The sequence below is a fragment of the Microtus ochrogaster genome, chromosome 26 (genome assembly GCF_000317375.1).
Source record: "Microtus ochrogaster isolate Prairie Vole_2 chromosome 26, MicOch1.0, whole genome shotgun sequence".
Lineage (NCBI taxonomy): Eukaryota > Metazoa > Chordata > Mammalia > Rodentia > Cricetidae > Microtus > Microtus ochrogaster.
In genome coordinates, this window is record NC_022025.1 from 5,395,840 (window position 1) to 5,419,781 (window position 23,942).

Genomic DNA, 23,942 nt, shown 5'->3' on the forward strand with positions numbered 1-23,942 from the left:
TGGAACTAATGGGTCAGGCAGTGATTAAAAGAATACAGTTTCCGTGTAATTATTTCGGGACATAACTAAGCTAGCCATGTGGGCGGCCGGGCGCAGGGGGACGCAGCCCAGCCGCTCTTATTTCAACATCTCCTAAAGTTAATTTTTATGTCATTTTCTTCTGGTTCATTTATATTTGTTTGTTCAAATCTTGCTGTTGTAGGGCCACTAGTTTTTACTGGTGTTGTGTTGCTCTTTGTGGTGTTGTGTGTGTTCTTACCTTGTCTACCCATCTTCTCCTCTAATTGGTCTGGTTAAGGTTGTCTGTGATCCTGGTGAGCAATCTTCCAGGTTCCTGTTGAATCCAAGGCTCAGATGGTTGCTCCTTGTGGTACAGTCAAGTCCAAGCAAGGTTCCAGTCACCCTGTTGGTCACTTCATTTTCCTGGAGGTAGTTCAGTGCTCACAAGGTTTGCTCTGCAGGGATCATATGGACCTTCTCCTACAGAAATTTCTTGCTTGGGGCTCTTTCTGCTGAGGTTGCTGCCTTGGGCCTGCTCTGGTAGAGGTCCTGGCTCAAGCCTACTCCCTCAAAGGTTTCAGATTCTCACCTTGGACCTGCAGATCTCTAGTTCCAGCCTACTTCCTCGGTGGTCCCAGACTCACACCCAGACCCGCAGGGTTCCTAGCTCAGGCCTACTTCCTTAGAAGTCCTGGTTCAGGTCTACTTCCTTGGAGGTCCCAGACTCACTCCCGGACCTGCAGAGGTCTCTGGTTTCTGCCTACTCCCTCAGAGGTCCCAGACTAGTGCCTGGACCCACAGAGATCCTGGCTCAAAACTACTCCTGCAGAGGTCTCTTAGGAATATTTTTTTAAAGTTGTAAATGAAATACTACTCAATTTCCTAAAGAAGATAATTCAATTGTAATTAAATTAATATGACTATATAATAAAGAGTATTGACATTTTTGAATTCCGAATGAGAGTTATTAATTTAAAAATTATTTCCAAGGGCTAGTGGAAAGTATGCAAAATGAAAATAAAAGTGGGGCACATGGGAGTCAGAGGATAATTGGGGATTTATCAAGGAGGTGGGGGAGACAGGTAGGTGGTTGGGGAAATCAAGGTTAGGAATGTATTGAAAAGCCAAAAGGATACTTGATAATGGTAAGCAAATCAAAAAATAAAGTTTCTTTGAAAAATAATTTCATCTATAACAACTTCAGTAAGAACAGGTATATTTTCTATACCAAGCTGCCATTATTTGTATTCTATACATTATTTAATCTTTAGACTAGCTTTGCAAATTCTGTTTTATCAACGTGGGCCTCAGAGGATCGCGAAGCACCATCCTCGTTGAGTATTACTGTGAAGCGGCAGATCCTGGGATCTACCACTCCCAGCTAGCCATTATGTTAAAACCACCTCTTTATTTAGTCTCATCTGAGGAAAAACAGGATTTCCCCAAATTCTGCATCTTTCTCAAACATACGCGTTTTGAATTCTTTAGTCTTCATTTTTGTCATATCATTTTCACCGTTTTATCTGTTGGACAACTGTCAGTGTTGTCTTTCTTAGGTCTACAGAGGAAGCTTTGCTGTTCTTTTCTTTTGGGGAAGCTGAAGTGCCTCTCGTCTTCTGTTGTGTCAAAAGCCACTTGAAAATTTTCAGCAGTGCCTGTCTGCTAATTACTTAGCAGCGTGTACTGGGGAAAATGGAAGCAAAACAAAACAAACCTGTCTTAGGAGTGACAACCATCTGTACTTAGAGCTCTGCCTCCCCTGAGTCCTACTGTCCCCTGAAGAATTTCTTTTCTATTTGTGGTGTGGTGTGTATCCTCGTTTTCTGTACATTTTTAAGAAAAACCTATTCTAACTTGTTGATCTCTGAAAACCTTCTTTTAATGTTCTTTATCTTTCCTCCTGGGATTCTTTTTCTTCACTTTAGCTTTACTTCTCAATTACTACAAACAAAAAATTTTCAAGTGCATCTTCACATGACATACAATACGTCTGCATAGTTATTAGGTAAACACTGATAATTTGATATGCACTTAAAGTCTGCAAGGGTCAAATATTAGATGAGCATTTCCAACTTTTCAAACATTGACAGCTTATGCTTGGCATCTGCAAGAATCTTCCAATTCATTTTTTCAAAAAATATCTTTATTAGCCCTTTGACAATTTTCTACAATAGTTTTATTTGTTCATTGCCTCTACCAAATGTTCCTACCTCCCCATTCCCTATGTTATATTATTTTTTAGATCACCAAAAGCAATTTGTGCTGCCCAATATTCTTGAATATGTGGTATCATGTTAGAACATGATTGACTTATAAAAGGCTACAGTCTTAGCAGAAGACTGACGATTCCTCTTTAATCAGCTAATAATTGCCAATACCTGTACAACTAAGGATGAGACTGTGTGCCTCACTCCCTTCCCCATTCTGGGATTTTGTGTGGTTTGGCTTGCATAAGTCTTGTGTATGCTGTCCCCACTGCTGTGTCCAAAGGACACTGTTTCCTCATAGTTGTTACTGCCTCTGGCTTTTACACTCTTTCTGCAATGCTTCTACAATGATCTCCAAGCCTTGGTGGCAGAAAGTCATTACACAATTTTCATTTCGGATCAAAGATCCTGTGATCTCTTATTCTTTTATTCTTTGCACTTCGGCCAGTTTTGGGTCTCTTTGTAATTCACTACCTACCAAAATTATAAGCTTCTCTGATGACAACTGAGGGATGCATAATCTATGCTTATAACAACAAATTAATAGGAGTGAGATTAATACTATGTTCCTTCAGGAGCATAACCTTAGCAGGTTGTCTGTCCCCTGTGGAGCCACAGGTTCTTGACCTATAATGGTGCCAGGTCTGGGTTTCATCTTGGGAAGCAGTACTTAAATCCGATCAGAGTTTTTGTTATCGTCACATTAGTGGCTGTGTTGTAGCAGGCCAGTTGTTTTGTAGTTCACAGAGTTCATAGCTTTTCTCCACTTGTAGTGAGTATAGCACTGGAAAACATCATAAAAACTAACCAAAAGGGAAGAAACTCCCAGGTCAGTACCAGCTTGATTTCCTATGTTTGAAATCCTATTGACTCAAGAGCATGGGCAATCGCCTGTGACATTTGGCAGTTTGGGAGATTGGGAGTTGCTCATAGACAAACAGTTCCAAAAGAAGTAGCTCATTTCTGGCACGGACCTTTTGTTTGTCTATTGTGCACAATAAAGACATTGCTGCTCTCTCTCTCTCTCTCTCTCTCTCTCTCTCTCTTTCTGTCTCTTAGTGTGTGTGTGTTGCATGTTTAGAAAATTTTTTACATCAGACAGTTCTCAAAAAATGAAATACAAATAGCTGAGAAACATTTAAAAAATATCCTTAGCATTCAATAGTCTTGGCCATCAGTAATATATAAACTAAAACTAGTTTGAGATTTCATTTGACCCTAGTTAGAATGAGTAAGTTAAAAAAAAAGATGATAAATGATGGCATATATGTGAGGGAAGGGGTATACTTATTCATTTTCTCTTGGGAGTGAACATTAATATATCTACTTCTAAAATCAATTCCTTAAAATCCTAGAAATATAGCTGCCATATGATTCAGCTATTTTATGCTTAGACATTATTGATGTGGGATTCCCTTCTCTATACTGTGAATATCATTGGTAAATAAAGAAACTGCCTTGGCCTGTTGATAGGGTAGAACTTAGGTAGGCAGGGAAAACAAAACTGAATGCTGGGAGAAAAGAGGCAGAGTGAAGAGAAGCCATGGAACTGCCACCAGAGACAGACATGCTGAAACCTTGCTGGTAGGCCATGTGCCTCATGGTAAAATATAAAATAATGGAGATGGGTTAATTCAAGATGTAAGAGCTAGCTAGAAATATGCTTGAGCAATTGGCCAAGTCGTGATTTAATTAATACAGTTTCTATGTGGTTATTTTGGGAGTCTGGGCAGCAGGGAAATGAACAAGTGGCCTCCTTACTACACACATACTCAAAAGTTTCCATGTCTTATTATTTATTTATCCATATATATTGTTGCTCTATTTAAAATACTCAGAAATTGGAAACAATCTAGATGTTCACAAACTAATAATGGATAATGAAAATGTGGTAAAACTATACAATAGAATATTATTCAGATATTTAAAAAAAGAAATTACAAAATTTGTTGGCAATTGGGAGGAACCGGAAACAATCATTCTGAGTTAGGTAACCGAGACCTAGAAAGTTAAATATCAATATCAAATGTACTCTCTAATTTGTAAACGTTAGCTTTAAATATTCATATATATGTGTTTCATTTGGAAATGCTCATAAAGATCAGAAAATTGATAAGAGGAAATCAGAGAAGTTATTATGACAAGGGTGGCAGCATAAACTCGCATAAAGAGTTAAAAGAGGATATGGAGCAACAAAGGTGAAATTAGGGTTGAGGGCTCAAGGCGGAGGTGGAAATACAATGAAGGATAAAGAATACTGAAGACCTTTTGTAAAAGTCATGTGGAGGGCCTGAAGAGATGGCTCAGAGGTTAAGAACACTGACTGCTCTTCCAAAGGTCCTGAGTTTAACTCCCAACAACCACATGGTAGCCCACAACCATCTGTAATGAGTTCTGGTGCCCTCTTCTGGCATGTGAGCATACATGGAAGGAATGTTGTATACACAATAAATAAATCTTTTTTAAAAAAAAGTCATGTGGAAACCCACTACTGAGTCTTCCTCTTCCAGTTTATTTTAATTCATAAGATAAGGGTTTGTGAACCATAAGCTGCAGAACACTGATTTTTAATTTTTTTATCTAGTTTTATTTTATAATTCATATCCAATTTCCTTCTGACCATCTCCCACTCTAATAACCATGTCTAAACTACTTTCTATAAGCTAGATTTTAGATCTGCACATAAATGTGAACATATGATTCAGATTGATGAAAATTTCAGCTATTTTCTTGTTTGCTGCATAATATTTATTTTACTTCCCATTTTTATTTTATTTTATTTTCTGGTATTTCTCTTCTTGTTTTCTCCCTAGCCCAGGGGAGTGCACCCAGAGCCTGACAGATGCTAGATATGCACTTTTCCTGTGATCTACAGCCTGGTAACATGCTACTTCTTCCTTTCGAGCCCTCCTCTCACTTGAAATATCCTTAGCCATTTCTGAGTTGTACTGCAGCTAAGGTGATTAGTTTTTTTAGAACTCTTACACATGTCTGGGTTCCGGTTTTTCTCTTTGCACCTCTTTATTTACTATGTCATTCTTGTTTTCTTCTTTATGTTTTTAAAAGAAGTTGTTTCTCTTGCCTTCTTTCTTCCATTATGTTTGTAATAATATTGTTTAATATTTTTGATAACTAAGCTTCGAAAATGAAACTCAAATGTGACAATAAATCATCTAGAAAATTTAGTCAAGATCACATGTGTGTAACTTACAGAAACATGACAAATATACTTCCCCCTTTTTCTCTATATTTCCATGGATGCTTTGAAGAAAATATTTACTTTTGAAATGGTTTTCTTCATTATTTCTGCTTTCCTCATCATGTAATGTTATCTTTGGTGATATAATTTATACTAAGAAAAATCTTAAATATTACCCCCTCATTAAATTTGATTGTAGCAATGGTGTGCTGAGATTTTATATTTTCAGTATTATTCAGAAGTAAGTAGCTACAATGAGAACGAGAGACATTTTATTATTATTAACATTTTATTTTGAAGATATGTGGAAGAGGACTGACTATCCTTCACCAATTTGGAAGTTTTCAAACTGCTTATATATATGTGGCAGAGTGGAGCAGAAATTCCACAACTATGTGTTGTTTCCATTTATCTTTCTTACACGGACTCCAGAGTCCTTACTAGGATGTGTCCTTAAGCTTCTGTGTTCTTCCCTGCTTATCCCATATGCCAGAAACAGAATTTGTAAGTCAAAGATAATATCTGCATCTTTCTCCACACCCATATGTATCTGCGTATTTATATCTATGTCATGTATCTCTCTATCTCTATGCCTATAATATATATACATATACATAATATATATACATATATATTACATATACATAATATATATATATACATATATATATATACACCATCTATCTGCAGAGTGAAAACATCATCCAATTTTGTAGTTATGATAGAAATTAATGGGGTAAGATATAGTATCCTTATACAGTTTTGGAGAAAGCTGAAATAGTAACATTTAGAATAAGAACGCTACGGATGATATTAAACCTAGTATCAACAGAAAGCCTATTTTTAACACAAGGATGAAGAGAAAATAGCAACAGGAATGAAATCTGCTTTTTAAGGTATGCTATTAACCAGGTTGTGTGTTAAGGTTTTTTTTATGTATTATTCTTGCTTTTCTTTATTAAAAGTTGTAGGCAAATGAATGGAGATAGAAAACATCATATTGAGTGAGGTAACACAGACCCAGAAAGACAATTATCACATGTTCTCACTCGTAAGTGGTTTTTAAACATAAAGCAAAGAAAACAGCCTACAAATTCACAATCCCAGAGAACCTAGACAACAAGGACCCTAAGACAGAGATACATAGATGTAATCTACATGGGAAGTAGTAAAAGACAAGATCTCTTGAGTAAACTATGAGCATGAGGACCATAGGAGAGGCTTGAAGGGGAGGGGAGCAAAGAAAAATGTATAGCTCAATAAAATGAATAAAAATAGAAAAAACTAATGGATTGGAATTTTTTTTAAAGAGATCATCTACAGCTAAGTGATTTGCTTAATGTCACAGAGTGGGCAAATGCATGGTATAACTTGTATATCCATATGTTCTCACCCCCAGACACTACGTTTCTCCATTCCTTAATCAACATTTTACCTGCTGTTGGTAACCATATGTCAGCATTGCAAGATGCATTAACTCCCTTTCCAAAACCATGTGGTTATGGTGTCCCCTATCTTGTAACGTATTTCCGTTATTAAATAAGAAGAAATGTATAAATTAAATACAGAAGGAAAAGAAAATATTACAGGCCATGAACAAATTTCCCAAATTTACCGCTGGTACACCCTTCATTCCGCGTCTGCAGTGTAACATCCTCGGGAAGTCAAACAGAAGATATTCTTCTTGTCGCTTCCAAATTTAAAGGATAGTATTGTCATTAAATTAAAAGGCTTGTAGTCTCTTCGTTTCAATGCTATCTTTTCCATTACTTGATTACATGTAAGTTATCTTAATGTTTTTCATCTAAGAAATGAATTGCTGTTACTGCTGCTGGCGGGAAATAACAAGTTCGAGAATTATGCAGAAACAATGTAATAGCTCCATAGAGCATGAAGAAAACAAACAAACCAGGACAGGACGATTAATTTTCCGTTTCAGAGAGTGAATAGTGTTCTATAAATAAGAACTCCTTCCTATTAGCATGCTGTAAGTGAAATGATTCACTTGGTAGGTTTTTCTACTCAATGTGCTTTCGGCATTAGAACTAGTAAAAGGTAATAACACTGCTCAGTTCATTTTCATAAAACCAATTTAGTATCATGGCTTATTGATACAAACCAAGCAATAAATGGAGAGAAAATGCCATGAAGTTTTAATTCAGTATAACATAAAATTACTAACCTCTGACAGGGAACAAGCTAGTAAAATGCATGAAAGTAATCATGTTTGAACAACAAAACAAAAAAATGAGTGGGGAAACTTTTCTGTTTCTTACCAGCTAGTATCAACAGCTCCTGAATTATAATAATATTAATGAATATAACTACATTGTATATATGTGCATTCATACACAGGGAGGATTTATTATTATAGCAATTTTAGATTCATTAAAACTGGCATGAAAGTTACAATGGTTACTCATACAGTCCCTGCCACCACACTGGGCTTGCTATTATATCATTGCACAGTGTTATTAACATCCCTTATAAGTTTGGAACAATTATAATTGATAAAATACATTACTCTTAAAGTCCATAGTTTATCTTTTAGTCTGTATTCCTATAGTTTGTCTTATAGTTCATTATTGGTATTGTATATTGTATGTACAAACATGATATAGTCACTCATAATACTGTAGACAATAAGTTTACAGCCTTCAAATTCATCTGTGTTGCCTATTCATTCTGTTTATTTTCCTGGTTCTTAGAAACTATTATTTTTCTTTAAAGCCTCCATAGTTTTTTTCTTTCTAGACTAAAAACAATTTGTGTAGTAATAGGAGTGGCGGGGCTGCGTCCCCAGCACCCCGGCTGCCTGTCTAGTTTATGCCCCGAAATAATTACACAGACACTGTATTCATTTAAGCACTGCTTGGCCCATTTCTATCTAGTCTCTTCTAGGCTAACTCTCGCACCTGGACTAGCCCATTTCTTATAATCTGTTGTAGCACAGCTGGGTGCCCTTACCAGGAAGATTCTAGCCTACGTCCATCCTGGGTCAGAGCTTCATCGCATGTGCCTCAGAGAGCAGAGCTCTCGCCTCTGCCCGCAAGAGTGGAGCATCGTGTGTCTCTGAGGCGTCTGCCCCCCGAGAGGAGAGCTGTCGAGTCTGACCTCACTTCCTCTTCCTCCCAGCATTCTGTTCTGTTTACTCCTCCCACCTGTGTTTTAACCTATCAAGGCAAGCAGCTTCTTTATTTAATTAACCAATGACCTTCCTCCATCAAATTTGTAATCATACAGTGTATGTCTTTTCATGATGGCTCCTTCATGATAATATGCACTAACATTTCATTGGATTATAAGCTATTTTTCCAATGTGGAGTAGCAGCCACAGTTTATCAGTTCATCCACTAAAGCATGTTGCTGCCTTCACGTTTTGTTAATTATGAATGATAATAGCATAAGCATTTATATGAAAGTTTTTGTGTAGACATAGGATTTCAAACCCCATTGGATAAAATCTTGCAGTGTTATTTTTGTATTATTTGTCAGAATATATGTAGTGTGGTAAGAAACTGCCAACTTGTCTTGCAAAGTGGCTTATTTTACATCCTCATAAGCAGAGCACAGGAATCCTCTTGATCATATTTCTGTGAACATTTACTTCCTTTGAGACTGCTAAAATGATACCCCTTTGACCTTTAATTCTGTTAATTTTTGTTCTTTATCTCTTTATTTTTCTCAGATTGTCCAAGCGTTTATCTATCTCATTTGGTTGGTTGACTTGATGTGTTGTTCTTTCATTCTCTATTTCATTAGCTTCCCCCAACCTTAATTAGTTCTAGCTGTACACTAGATTTAGGATTGGCTGCTTAATGTTATGAAGAGCCTTGGAGTGCACCATTCGATGATTTATTTGATGTATCTTAGCTCTTTTAGTTTTTCTTTTTTTTTTAAATTTATTTATTTATTAAGGATTTCTGCCTCCTCCCCACCACTGCCTCCCATTTCCCTCCCCCTCCCCCGATCAAGTCCCTCTCCCTCATCAGCTTGAAGAGCAATCAGGGTTCCCTGACCTGTGGGAAGTCCAAGGACCGCCCACCTCCATCCAGGTTTAGTAAGTTGAGCATCCAAACTGCCTAGGCTCCCCCAAAGCCAGTATGTGCAGTAGTTTTTCTTTTATAAAAAATAGATTCTCTTCTCATACAGTATGTCCTGATTATACTTTTCCTGCCTTCTAATCCTCCAAGTTCCTTCCCACTTCCCTTTCCTGCCAGATCCATTCCTTTTTTTGTCTCTCATTACAAATAAATAGAATTCTAAGAGGTAACAGCAAAACATAATAAAATAAAATATAAGATCGGAAAAACCGTCATATTAAAGTTGGACATGGCAACCCAGCAGGAGAAAGAGTCCCAAGAGCAGGTGAAGAGTCAGGAGTCCCATAAAAATACAAAGGTAATGGCAATCACATTTCCCCAGAGGGACTTGTGTAGACCCTTGTGGGCCCTGTGCTTGGTTCTTCAGTCTCTTAAGAGCTCGTCTGTGCCTGAATTAGTTGATTCAGAGAGTTTTGTTCTCCTGATATCCTCCATTATCCCTGGCTCTTACACTATTTCTTTTTCCTCTTCTTCATGATTCTCTGAGCTCCGAGAGCAGAATTTTATATATTTTAAAATTACATTAATCATTGTTTTTATTCAAAGTTTTTCTTAACATCTGAAGTAAATACTCAAATAGCTCCTGTTTTTAGTGCAATTAATTCTAATTATAGTTTTGCTCTTATTTTTCTTCCACTTTTCTTATTATTGAAGGATAAAATAACTAGTTCTAGTTGTCCATTGAATAAAGTTATATGGCTTTGGGAAAAAAAATTTAAGATTTCATTCATAGTCAAAGTATATTTAGAAAACTTTTACATGGGTATTTGAAAATATATGTGCTAACTTAGCTTTCAGACAGAAAAAGCACTGGCATATTATTACCCACGGCCTCAGAGTACTCTGTTTTCCATATGTAAAATAGAAGAAACCTTTGAACAATTAAAATATCCAAAAATGAAGCATTGATAATTAAAAACAAATAGTATATTGCGCAGTGACCTACAAAGAGACACTCAGTCTGTTTCATATATTGGTTATTTAATTATAATGCTATGCAGTAATAGAGTTCATTGTGATCTTTTAATACCTGCATTAATTATACTTCACCACATCTCTTCACCCCTGACCTTCCAACTCCAGCACCCTTATCAGTTCCATCCATAAGTTGATGGACACCTGGTTGGTTTCATATTTTGGCTTTTGTGAAAAGTGTCACAATAAACTTGGCTGTGCAGCTCTTTTTTATATATCTTTATTTTAATTTATTTTTTTGGATCTCTGCCCAGGAGTGGAATACCTTGATTACATGATAGCTATAGTTTTTGCTTTTTGAGGAATTTTGACAATAATTTCAATACTGGGTAGATGAAATTACATTCCCACCTGTGATGAATAAAGATATTTGGCAACATATTTTTCTAAAGGGTATTCTAACTTATATGAGATGGGGTGTCGATTTAGTTTTTTTTTTTTTAACATTTCCCTGATTGCTAAAGATGTTGAGAATTTCATGTGTGTGTGTGTGTTTTTTTTTATGTTTTCTCTAAGATGAGCATATTCATAGCTGGCAAATGTCACAACAGATAAAGGTACTTCCTGCCTTACCTGACCACTTGAGTTTGATCTGTTTGATGCACAAGGTACAACAAGACTCCTACATGTTGTCTGACTTCCCAGGTGTGCTGTGGAGAGTGCAGATATATAAACACACACACACACACAGATTCACACACACACACACACACAGATTCACACACACACACACACACACATGAAGTAATGAAAAATTTAAGAAAAAAACATTTAATTAGATTATGTGTTTCCTTTAAATTTTCCTGTGATAGTTTTTAAAATACCAGGTTTGACATTAATGTACTTGATGAACTTTGAGAAGTGTTTGGCACAAACTGAGAGATACCGTTTGTGTGTGTGTGTGTGTGTGTGTGTGTGTGTGTGTGTGTTTGTGTGTGTGTGTATCCCTCTCTCTCAAATTCATGCATTTAATACATGGGTTATTCAGGGTAAGTGGACATTTTCTCAACATTTGTCCTACTAGTCCATGAGCATAAATGGGGGGGATCTTTTTCATTTTGTGGTATTGTTTTCAGTTTTCTCCTTCAGTGTCTTTCTTGTGTTTCCATTGCACAAATCTTTCATTCCATTGGTTAAATTTACTCCAGGATATCTTAATGCTTTTGAAGCTATTGTGAATGTACTGATTCCTTGACTTTTTTCTGTTTGTTTGTTGATTGTACATAAGGCTACAGATATATGAGGGCTACTGAGTATTAATTTTGTATCCTGTTATTTTGCAGATTGTAGTCATCATCTGCAGAAGTTTTTGGTAGAGTCTTTGGGTCTTTCATATAGAGACTTATATATCTGTAAATAATGGTACCTTAACTTCTTCCTTTTTTGGTTGTCCAGTTTATCTCTTTCCCTTGGAATACAGGAGAGAAACCTCAGCATAATAAAGGCAACATGCAACAAGCCAAAGCCTGCAAACATGCTAGAGAGAAAACTCAAAACAGTTCCAGTTCCAGTAACATGAGGAAGCAGACCACCAGGACTGTTCTCATCACTTCCGGTCATCACAGTGCTTGGAGTCTTAACTAGAGGAGTCAGAAGCTACGGGATTAAGAATGTTGATTTTATTATCATCCCACTTTACCAGATTTATTTATGAATTCTATTCATCTTTTGGCTGAATCTGTAGATTATTTGCTTATCAAATCATCTTATAGTCAAACAAGGACAATTTGCATACTTCCTTTCATATTCACGTCTTTGATTTCTTTCTCATTCTTACTTTGACTATAACTATTAAAGCTGTATTTAATAAGAATAGTGCCAATACACAACTTTCTATTCCTGTTGGTTTTAGTGGAAATGCTTCCAGTCTTTTTGCATTCAGTATTGTGTTCAGTGTGGCTTTATTAGAGCCAGCCTTCATGATGTTGCGGTGTGATTATTCTATATTTGTTTTGCTCAAAACATTTATCACAAAAGAATATTGACTTTTTTGAAGATTCTTTTTGCTGTGTCCATTGAGAAGATAACATTGTTTGTATCTTTCCTGTATTATGGACTTTAGTTTGCTGATTGTGAAGGTGTTTTTGTCATGTTTTCCTAATAGGATAACATTAGCATCATAGATAAATTTTGTTAAATTCCTATCTTTTAATATTGCTAAATAGCTTGAGAATTATGGGTGTTAATTCTTCATTAAAAATCTGATAAAAGTACCAGTGATGCCCTCTAACCAAGAATATTCCTTGTTAGAAAACTCTGTGTCACTGATTTAATTTCTTTGTTTATTATTATTCTGTTAGCTTTTTTTTTAGTTTTGAGGTTATAATGTAGTTAAATATTTCTCTCTTTACTTTTTTCTCTCCAAATTCTCCCACATACTTCTCCTTGCTTTCTTGGTCCAAACTTGATGGGATATATTTCCTTAAATAGCACCAATAGTTTCAGAGTTTTCTAATTTATAGCATATTGTAGAAGTGTCATTAGGTTTTTCAATGGAAATATTTCAACTCTTTGATGGTGACAAGCAGTTCACATAATTTTTTAGTGCTGCTAAAAGTTTTATTTTTTTGTGTTTTCATTTTGTTTCAAATAATATTTCAGTTTCTTTTTTATTTCAACAACCTAGTATTTGTTCAAATTTTTGCTCTTTGGTTTCTACATGTTAGTATAGTTCAAAAAGTTCAACTGCAGCTGACATCAGGTTTCATTTTACTATGATCTATTAAGAGGCAAGAATTTATTTCAATAATTTAGGATTTTTTATCTTTTTTATTTTTTAAATTTATTTATTTATTAAATATTTCTGCCTCCTCCCCGCCACCGCCTCCCATTTCCCTCCCCCTCCCCCGATCAAGTCCCCCTCCCTCATCAGCTCGAAGAGCAATCAGGGTTCCCTGCCCTGTGGGAAGTCCAAGGACCACCCACCTCCATCGAGGTCTAGTAAGTTGAGCATCCAAACTGCCTAGGCTCCCCCAAAGCCAGTACGTGCACTAGGATCAAAAACCCCATTGCCATTGTTCTTGAGTTCTCAGTAGTCCTCATTGTCCGCTATGTTCAGCAAGTCTGGTTTTATTCCATGCTTTTTCAGACCCAGGCCAGCTGGCCTTGATGAGTTCCCGATAGAACATCCCCATTGTCTCGGTGTGTGGGTGCACCCCTCGCGGTCCTGAGTTCCTTGCAAAGCACATATATTCTCATACTTAAAATAATTTTTCCTCCATTCCTCTTTTTTTAAAAATATTTATTTATTTATTATGTATACAATATTCTTTCTGCGTGTATGCCTGAAGGCCAGAAGAGGGCACCAGACCTCATTACAGATGGTTGTGAGCCACCATGTGGTTGCTGGGAATTGAACTCAGGACCTTTGGAAGAGCAGGCAATGCTCTTAACCACTGAGCCATCTCTCCAGTCCCCCTCCATTCCTCTTTTGAGACAGAATCTCATTATGGATCCCTAGCTGTCCAGGAACTCACTAAATAGACTCAAACTCACAGAATTTCATTTGCTTCCCAAAAGATGGTATTAAAGGCATGCACTACCCACTAAAGTTTTGAAATATTTAAAATATGCTTTTTGTGTAATATGTGGTCTGTTATAAAGTCCTATGTGCCTTTATAAAAGGAAAAATCATTTGTATCCTAGGATAGGAATGTATATTCTACAACTATTGAATCAAAGACTCAGTAATTGTTTAAGTTAATTGAGCATTAACATGGTTAATTCTGCCCCATATTGGGTGTCAATATGTAGTCCAAGTTCTAATAAATCTTAATAACACAGCCTGGAGTCAAATATTGGGAGGAAATGGTGAGAGATGAGAGAAGCAAAGGAACAAAATCACAGACACCTTACTTCTCAATTTCCTAGCTGAAAAGAAAGTGAGTTCCTGTCTCCTCCTGCCTTATCACTTCCTCTCTCTGCCCAAATACATTACTTCCTGTGTGTCTTTACAGACCTCCAAACCTGTATAATTTACTAGTGGCTAGCTCTGCCCTCTGATCTTCAGGCAAGCTTTATTTGTACAAACAAGATATGAACACACTCTGATTTTGCTCTGTAGTTGTTTTTCTGTTCTGGGTAATATATTCATGGTAAGAGTAAGGTACAGAAATTGCACATTAGTAGTATACTGGTGTGTAATTTCTACCTTAGGTCTAATGAACTGGGTGTTTAATATTAGAATCACCCATATTCGTAATAATCATTTTTACCTTGCTTATTAATTTCTTTATTATTACACAGTAGCATTATTGTCAATTTTCAGTTTTGCTTCAAAGTTTAGTGTTTTCTTATGTACATTTAGCTAGCCTGTAGATAAATAGAATATAAACTTTTTTATTCCATATTTCATTTCTATCTCTGTGTATCTTAATGCTAAAGTGAATTTCTTATAGATAGAATATCAGGTGTTTTGCTTATCCACTTAGCCAATCTTTGTATTTTAATTGGACAATTTGGTCTATCTATATTCAGTGTCATTATTGAAGGGCATAGAATTTTGATTTATTTTTGTTATTCTTGTGATTGTTTTGAATGTTATTATTTTCTTTAATTTGTGTTCATGTTTACAGTTTCACTGAATTGTCAAATCTGATTCTATTGAAATATCTTTTTGCATGTACTGTTTTAGAATTTTAATTTTTACATTATATCAAAATGACTATTTTCTTTCAGTTATGGTTGTAGACTTTCTTAATTATCTTTTGTATGAGTCTTTTTGTGATCATGAGTCATCCCAAACTTTGGCTGTCTCTGAGAGATATTATTCTTTATCTCTGGAGAATAACTTGGCTAGGTATAGCAATAATGATTATTTTACTTCAGAGTATGAATACATTAAATATTGTAATGTAAAGTTCTGGCTAAGAAATCTGTTGTTAATCTAATGTTTTCCTGGAGGTGTCTTTCCTACACCACTATTCCTGAATAACTACTCAGAGTCTTAATATTAATTATAAATCTTTGACTGATAGTTCAAGCTTATTACTAGATATTTCTTACATTTAAATTAATCCATTTCTATTGACTTAAGTATTGTCATGAGGCCATGGTGTTACTGGTTTTCTGGTATGTTATTCTTTGGGTGGCTGGATGATGTTTCTCAGACTCCACCCTTCTTCTCCATCTCTGCTTAGATTTCCTGCCTTGCTCTATTCTGCCTTGCCATAGCCAAAGCAGCATTATTTATTAACAAAGAAGAGCAAAACATACTCACAGTGTACAGAAAAATATCCCACAGTCTGTTCAAACTTCAAATTGATTTTCGATTTATCTTATGGAATGCCATGGATAATCTCCTCTGTTAGTTTAACTTGATTCAGAATTATCTGGAAAATTCAGACATACCTTTAAGTGTATTTAATAAGCACATTTCTGAAAGTGTTTAGTAATGGGTGAATGTGAGTGGCATCACTTCTTTAGCTAAAGATGCCAAACTGAGTGAAATGGAAAGGAATGCCCACTGCTCTGTTTCCTACCCAACTTGGTATGGATTGCTTTGATCAGCCATGCCCTCCCTGCTACCATAGGCTGAATTTTTTGAAATCATATGCCCAAAGAAATCCTTCCTCCCTTTCCTTGTTTCCATCAGCTATTTAATTACAATGATGAAAGTTTGATTAGTATGCTGAACATTTTATTTCCCAGATTTTTGTTTTTGTTTTCCAAAATAAACTGAGTATTTAATGAATTTTTATTTGTATCCTACTGTGCTTCTAATTTCATTTAATCATTTATTTATGTTCGTTTTGATCTCATTGAGATCAGTAGTGGTGAGTGGTGAGATTATTAAAATAATTCTTTGGAATTCATTAGCAGGTGTCCCGTTCATTCTGAGTTCTTTTTCACTGGCTGCTGGAGAGTTGTTATCTTTGATGGTATCATTGCCTTCTTTGCTTTTATATTCTCCCAGTGAAAGATGCACACATTGGGCACCTCTGCCACTTTTATAAGATTGTCTTCATAGTAAATAGCCTTCTCCCAAAGATAGCTGTTGCTTTTATTTTCTACTGGAATGTTGAACTTATCTGCAGTGTCGCAGTGAAATGTATCCTCTTTGTCTATGATTAGTGATGTTAAGCATGGTACATATCATGTCAGAATTGGTGAGATCCACAATCTTTGCAGTTTTAGCAAGAGTTAAGAAACAAGCAGTTCAAACGCTTGCATTATAAACAGAAGAGAGAATGTGGTGCAGTAGTGTGGCTAATTTTGCAGCAGAAGTGAGAGCCCCAATCAGCTGATTGTGGTTCCCTTGGGCATTGGTAATGCTGGTCTAATATTTGAAGTACTGGCTGCTTCAGTAGTGGTGAGTGGACAGACTGGAGTAGTTTTCTTCAAAGGGCTGTGCTGTTGGTTTAGATGTTACACAAATAGAGGCAGAAATGGAAGCAGTGCATCATGGAAATCAGACACAATTCTTCTAGAATACATGACCAGATGAGGTGTGGATGTGTCCAGTGATGGAACTGCATAGGGTCGGTGAGGTCACAAGTCATAATGTCCCTTTATGTTCCCAGTGTGGGTATATTTATTTAGGAGTGGAGTCTTCAGCCCTTGGAGGCCAAATGTGCCTGTCGGTGTTGGGAAAACTAGTAATTTCTTCCCCACAAAGACTTTCTGTTAAAATGCAAATGGAGCAAGAGAACATATATTGTCAGCACTAGGTGTGGAAGGCAACCTTGTCAGAGTGGAGCCAAGGGGCACCACAAAGTCACACCATAAAACAGAACTCATGTGAGGGAGTTACTAGGGGGAGATGCATGAGTGGCTTCTGAGGAAGAGCAGAAGGAAAGAGAGAGGGGCAGGAAGGGTTTGCCTTTTAGAAGGAGATATGGCACATGCACACAGGGAGAGTGATCTACTTGGTGGGTGCCTTACATACAGTGTCATGTCTTGGCTGCTGCTGCTGCTGTGTCCTGCTAGGTACAGCGGAAGTTCCTGACAATGGGCATAGTTTTTTTTTTTTTTTTTTGCACAGATTTAAAGTACACACAAAAAGTAAGGCAATTGTTGGAACCATGACATTAAACAGTGCTGCCTCAAAGTGCTCCTGTAAGCAGGCCAGAATTGGACCATGGAGTTCTTTTCCTGGACTGCAACAGATTGTGTTGTGCTTAAGGGAGGGATACTGTGACCTGCATGGTGAGTGCTTCCGGTTCTGGTGTCAGCAGAAATCCACAGATAATTATGCTAATCTCAGAGGACTGGCACCCTGACTTTCAGATTCTTTCCAATAATGTCACCCACACTGCCCATGAGATGACGACTCCCCTATAACGCATGGTACTCAGTGGGTTTGAGTTACAGAGTAGCTCTATTTTACCAAATTTGTTAACAAGGTAGCTTCCCATTGAGTCGGTGCAATAAAGGCTCCTAGCAAACTCTAAATTCAGATCTTAGAGAATGCAATGCCAAGCAAAATTGCTTGGATATAATATGCAGCATCCTTTCCAGTGTAACCATGCTCTAGATTTTAAGTTAATCATAATGGTAGGCTGAAAGCCTTTAGGGTTTTGAAATTTTCTACTAGGTAGCACTTGCAGTTTCTACAGTGGTAGAATATATCGCCGTTCTCTCTTTCATGTTTAACCCCATAGAAGGGAGACTCCTTGCCCTAGCTTCCCAGCTGGGAAAAGCAATAGAATGTAATATTTTCTATGTTGTTGCCCCATTTTTCTTGTGTTGGTTTCCAGTGTTTTATTGTTATCATCCTCAAAAAGTAGCCGTGCACTGGGAATTGATCTACCTCAAGACTCAGCTATACTACTCCTGGGCATATACCCAAGGGATGTTTCATCTTATCAAAAGGCATTTGCTCAACTAGTTTATAGCAACTTTACTCATAATAGCCAGAAACAGAAAATAACCTAGATATCATAACTAGATGAATGGATCAAGAAGATGTGGTACATTTATTTACCCAATGGATTATTGTACAAAAACAATGACCTCATGAAATGTATGGAACTGGGAAAAATCATGCTGAGTGAGATAACCCAAACCCAGAAAGAGAAAGATGTTATGCACTCACTTATATGTTAGCTTTCAAGTAAAGGATAAGCATGCTACAATCCATGACCCAGAGTTGGAAAGAATTTCCCTGAGAAGGGAAAATAGAATAGATTTCTATTTTCTATACTCAGGGTGAACTGAGTGTATGTAGGTGAGGTTTGAGAACAAGATTGAGTGCATGGGGGAGAAAGTACTGGGAGAAATGAATGGCTGAAATTGGGGGCAATTTAGGGGTGATGTAGAAACTGAGTACAATGAAAACACCATGAAATCTATAAAAGTAACCCTAGTGAAGACTCCTAGTAATGATGGATACAGAGCCTGAACCTGCTATCTTCTATAGCCAGGCAAGGCCCCAAGTGGAGGGATTTGGTTACCAACCCAGCCAGAGAACCTTTGGCCTACAGATTGTCCTGCCTGGAAAGCGTTCTGGGACCAGAGCCTAGCAGAATTGTCATTGAAGAGACCAGAGAGATTTCATGCAGCAACTGATGGGAGCAGATGAAGAGTCCCACAGCCAAACTATAATGGAGGTTGGGAAGTCTTACAGAGGAGAAGAAGGAATGGAGGAAAAAGAGAGGTCAGGGACACCACAAGAACACATCCCACAGAACGTGGTTGGGATGTAATATATGAGAGAAGAATAAAAATTTAAAAATAGTAAAAAGTGCTGGGCAATGTATATTAACCTCAGCGGGATGACCTTTGCACCGTCCATGTGATAGAGTGGTCCTGTATGTTCCATCAGACACAACAACGCCCATGGGGCATGGATGAGGAGGCAGGACAGACAAGAAGGAAGGTTCCCAATGAGATGAAATACTCCTAACCTGAGAGACTGGGAGGGCAGCTTCTTCTCCTCATACAATGATAGTTTGAATTATATATGTCCCCTATAGACTAAGGTATTAACACTTGCTTCCGAGTTGGTGGCACTGGGTAAGAGAGGTTACAGGGCCCTTAGGAGGCAGGGTCTTGCTGGGGGAAGTATGTTATTTGGGTGAGCTTTGAGGTTTTTTGTCTTGGTCTTATTTTCTGATTTCTCTTTCTGTTTCCTGTGAAATGTGATTCCTCTGCTTTCTGGATGCCAGGCTGGCCTGGTACTGCTGGTGCCATGCTTCCCTGACATGGAGGACTCTATCTCTTTGTAACCATAAGCCAAAACAAACTCTTTAATCCAGGAAGCCGGACAGGATTGCCATTACAAGATGGCGCCAACATCCTGTCTTATTGGAGACAAACAACTCCATATTTGGCTATGCCTTTGGGAGCTGCGTGTCCTCCACTTCCCGCATGCGCGGTGGTTTAGAGTCCTTGGACCTGTCTTGACATAGTCTGGTGTCAGCTGATGGTGGCAAGCAATCACAGGGCGACCCGTGTGCCTACTCCCTATATAAGCAGCTGCTTTAGTGCTCTCGGGGCCCCTTGCTTCCTGCTCTCCCTCAACCAAGGGCACTCCATTAAAGTGTGATCTGAGAAGAATCCTCGTGTGGTGGTTGTTCTTTCTCGCTGGTCGAGAAGTTCGCTGCAGCTGGTGCCGAAACCCGGGAACTTCGGTCACCAGATGAGGGGCTGAAGAGGATTCAGAACTCAACACGCGGAGTGGTGACATCGGAGATAGATTGCTGTGAATAAAGTCCTGGAATAAACTGCAGTGAGAAGAGCTCCGGTGGTCACGTCATCCTTGCGGGATGAGGGTGACCATGACAGTTGATGGCGTATGGGGAACCTCCGAACCTCTCTCCGTGGAGCCCAGAACTTGCTGCAGTCAGGGGGTGCACCAAATAATCCTCAAGGTAAAGATTGGGGATCCGTGACAAAAAGCAGGTTTTCTGCTCTGCTCTCGCCGGTAGAAGAAGGGAGAGTGGGGGTGATAGGGCTGCGACCAAAGCAGACGGTTTAAAGTATAGCCACGACCAAAGTAAAAGGTTTAAAATGAAACTAAAAGAAAGAATGGGAGTTTAAAATGGGCACTTCAACATCACACCTGATTTTTCTGGCTCTTAATGAGCTGTTACGCAGTGCTTTGGAGAGGTTTTTGGCTGAAGGTGACACAATTGCTCTTTGGTTTGCTGTCTCTGGCAATCTTAATGTGTCATCCTGGGATAGGCTTGGTAGAGATCTGGATTTTGCCGCTGAACAAGGTGTGCTAAGGAAGGGAATTATATTCATATGGTTTAAGTTACCAAGTCCTCCTGCGGCTCCAAGACCAAGGAGCTCTAGGCGGCTCCAAGGCCAAGCAGCACTGAGGGTCTGCGAAGCTGCAAACGGGACCTGCCTTGAGGACCGACAAGGCTAGAACGCTAGGCTACTCCCAGTGTGGTAAGGCTCACCAGCTTGAACCTCTGTCTTAGCCCGGGGCAACCAGCCTGGACCGGGTTGGGCCCAGCCCCTCTGCTTAGCCACGCCTCCAAGCAAGGCTGAGCACTTGTTCTTATGGTTAAACAACTTTGTATTTAGGCCCAAAAGGGGTATTGCTAAGTTTTGAGGTAGATATTTGCCTAATTTTAAAAAAATAGACATAATGGGGTCCCTCAGTGCTGGGGAGACTCTCACTCAGGTCTCACTCAGGTATCAGGATGGCGCAGCACCCCCCCCCCCCCCACATGGCTTGCCAAAGGCAGTCCTTGCTGAGGTCCCGTGCAGGCGGCTTTGGCGGGGGAGGAGTTCAACCTCTAATGACTGGGAGAAAGAATTTTTGAGAAAAGAGGCCACAGCCCAGTGGTCTGGAAGGGTCCTAAATTCCAAAAATCCAGTGGTGGTCACAGGGGGACTCCCTGCCTCTCCCAAGGTCGTAATCAGCTAGTTCCTAAAACAATAGTACCTGCAGGGGGAAACTCCCTTTTTCTCAAGATTATTCTCAAGATATGGTCTGGCTTTCTCTTGGGCTAGTTCCTAAAACAGTGATAATCGCAATGGGAAGGCTCCCTGTTTCTCGGGATTGTTATCAGGATTGTAGTCTGGTTTTGTCTTCGGCTAGTTCCTGGTGCAGGGTTGCTGAACAGGCTAGTCCTAGATTTTTGATTCTTCTCTTCCTGCTAGGAGAGTCTGGTTTGTCCAGGTTTTTTCAATACTATGTGTGATCCAAAGGTGACTGTCAGTTCACACTTCCGGCAATGGAGTTTTTTCTTTACCCACATTTTCTTAAGCATAAATTGTTAGCAATAATTTTAATCTTGGTCATTTCTACAAGGATAAGGTAAAATCTCAAAATTTTGGTTTGCATTTCTCTGAGGACTAAAGGATGTTATATTTGAGATTTTTTAAATGTCTCAGTCATTTTTAAGTTTGTCTGTTGGGAGTTTTCAGTTTAGGTCTGTAACACATATTTTTATCGGATTAATTTTTTAATAACTAATTTCCTGAGTTCTTCATATGTTTTTGGAATGGGTTTATGATAAATAAAGATCTTTTCCCACTCTATAGTCTTGTTATACAAAAGTTTCTCAATTCAGGAGATATAATTTATGGTTTTTCCTAATGTTTGTGCCACTGAGGCTATGTTTAGGATGTGGCAAAATGTACTTCAAAACTTTTTTCTCTGTAAGGTTCAACATAATTTTTATATGCTGAGGCCTTTGGCTCATTTAAACTTAAGTTTTGTACATGGAGATGGATGTAGATCTATTTTTATTTTTCTACATGTTGGGGTCAATCCTGGAGGGCTGCAACCTAACGTGTTGTGGCAAATATATGTTACCCATGTGCCTGAATTTGACAAATTAAAATATTTGCATGTATCAATGGATACCTTTTCTGGCATTATTCATGCCATGCCCCTAGCGGGAGAAAAGGTGACTTATGTAAAAACATATTGTCTTGAGGCCTGGGCTGCCTGGGAAAAACCCCTAAGCCTTAAGACAGACAATGGCCCAGCATATACCTCCCATGGATTTCGTGCCTTTTGTGCACAGCTCCAGGTGACCCACATTACGGGCCTTCCATACAATCCACAAGGACAAGGTATTGTGGAGAGAGCTAATAGAAGTATTAAAGAAATTCTGCAAAAACAAAAAGGGGGAATAGCTGAATCTGCTTCCCCCAGGGAAAGAATCTCCCTTGTGCTCTTCACACTTAATTTTTAAAACCTGAATGAGTCAGGTACTGCAGCAGCTGAAAAGCATGCAGCAGGCCCTATGGAAAAAAAGGAATATGTGATGTGGAAAGATGTATTGGATAACAAATGGTATGGACCGGATCTTGTGGTGGCAAGATCCAGGGGAGCTGTATGTGTTTTTCCACAGGGCCAAGAGGCTCTGCTTTGGGTTCCGAGCCAGCTGACACTCATGCTCAAGGAAGTTCCTAAGGATGAGGCTGAGTCTCTGGAAGAAGATCCTGCTGACATCCCTGATGATGTGGATCCAGGGGAAGGTGGAGCACAGATGGGGAATCCTGTCAGCCTTCCCAAAGGCGATGCCGGTTTGGCATGATGCCACAGTTTTCCCCAGATTTTTATCACCAATAGAAACCTTGATTTACCATTTTTAATGTATGATTCTGAAGTAGCCCCTTTAGGAGAAACACGTAACATTACAGAGAAAGGGTCCCTGTGCTTTCTATAAGGAGTGAGTGGGTGTGGGCATGTTTTTGGCAAGCTGCCTGGGTGGCTGTGTGTTGTGCCTGTGGTTGGTCTGCCGCCTTCATGCCCAAACCAAGAGGGACAAAGTAATTATCTCCCAAACATTGGCTGCCTGGGAGTGTGGCTCCTCCCCCCAGATATGGCTATCGGCACTAAGAGACACTTAGGGCTTCCATCATGCACAGCCTATGCACCCCATGGGATCTGTTGATCCATTGCACTTGGGTAGGTGTGTGGATGTAAGTTCCTGTGACACAGCCTTTGCACCCCCGGGGGTTCCTTGAGTACCCATTGCACAGGGGAAGGTGTGTCTATGGAGAATATCTTCCATCCTTGATCGACCAACACATCATGAGGTGGGGGTCAGATTGGATGACCTTAGTCCTGTGCTCAGTGCTCACAAACAAAAAGGGGGAACTGCAGGGAGCGGACAGGATCACCATTACAAGATGGCGCCGACATCCTGTCTTGTTGGAGATAAACAACTCCATATTTGGCTATGCCTTTGGGAGCTGCGTGTCCCTCGCTTCCCGCATGCGCTGTGGTTTAGAGTCCTTGGACCTATCCTGACGTAGTCTGGTGTCTGCTGATGGTGGCAGCCAATCACAGGGCGACCCGTGTGCCTACTCCCTATATAAGCAGCTGCTTTAGTGCTCTCGGGGCCCCTTGCTTCCTGCTCTCCCTCAACCAAGGGCACTCCATTAAAGTGTGGTCTGAGAAGAATCCTCGTGTGGTGGTTGTTCCTTCTCGCTGGTCGAGAAGTTTGCCGCACTTTAATGTTCTGGAAAAAAGGAAAAAGAAAAAAAAGAGGGTAACTGGACATCATTTGTTGCTTTAGGAGGGAGCAGCTGGGCTATGGCTGT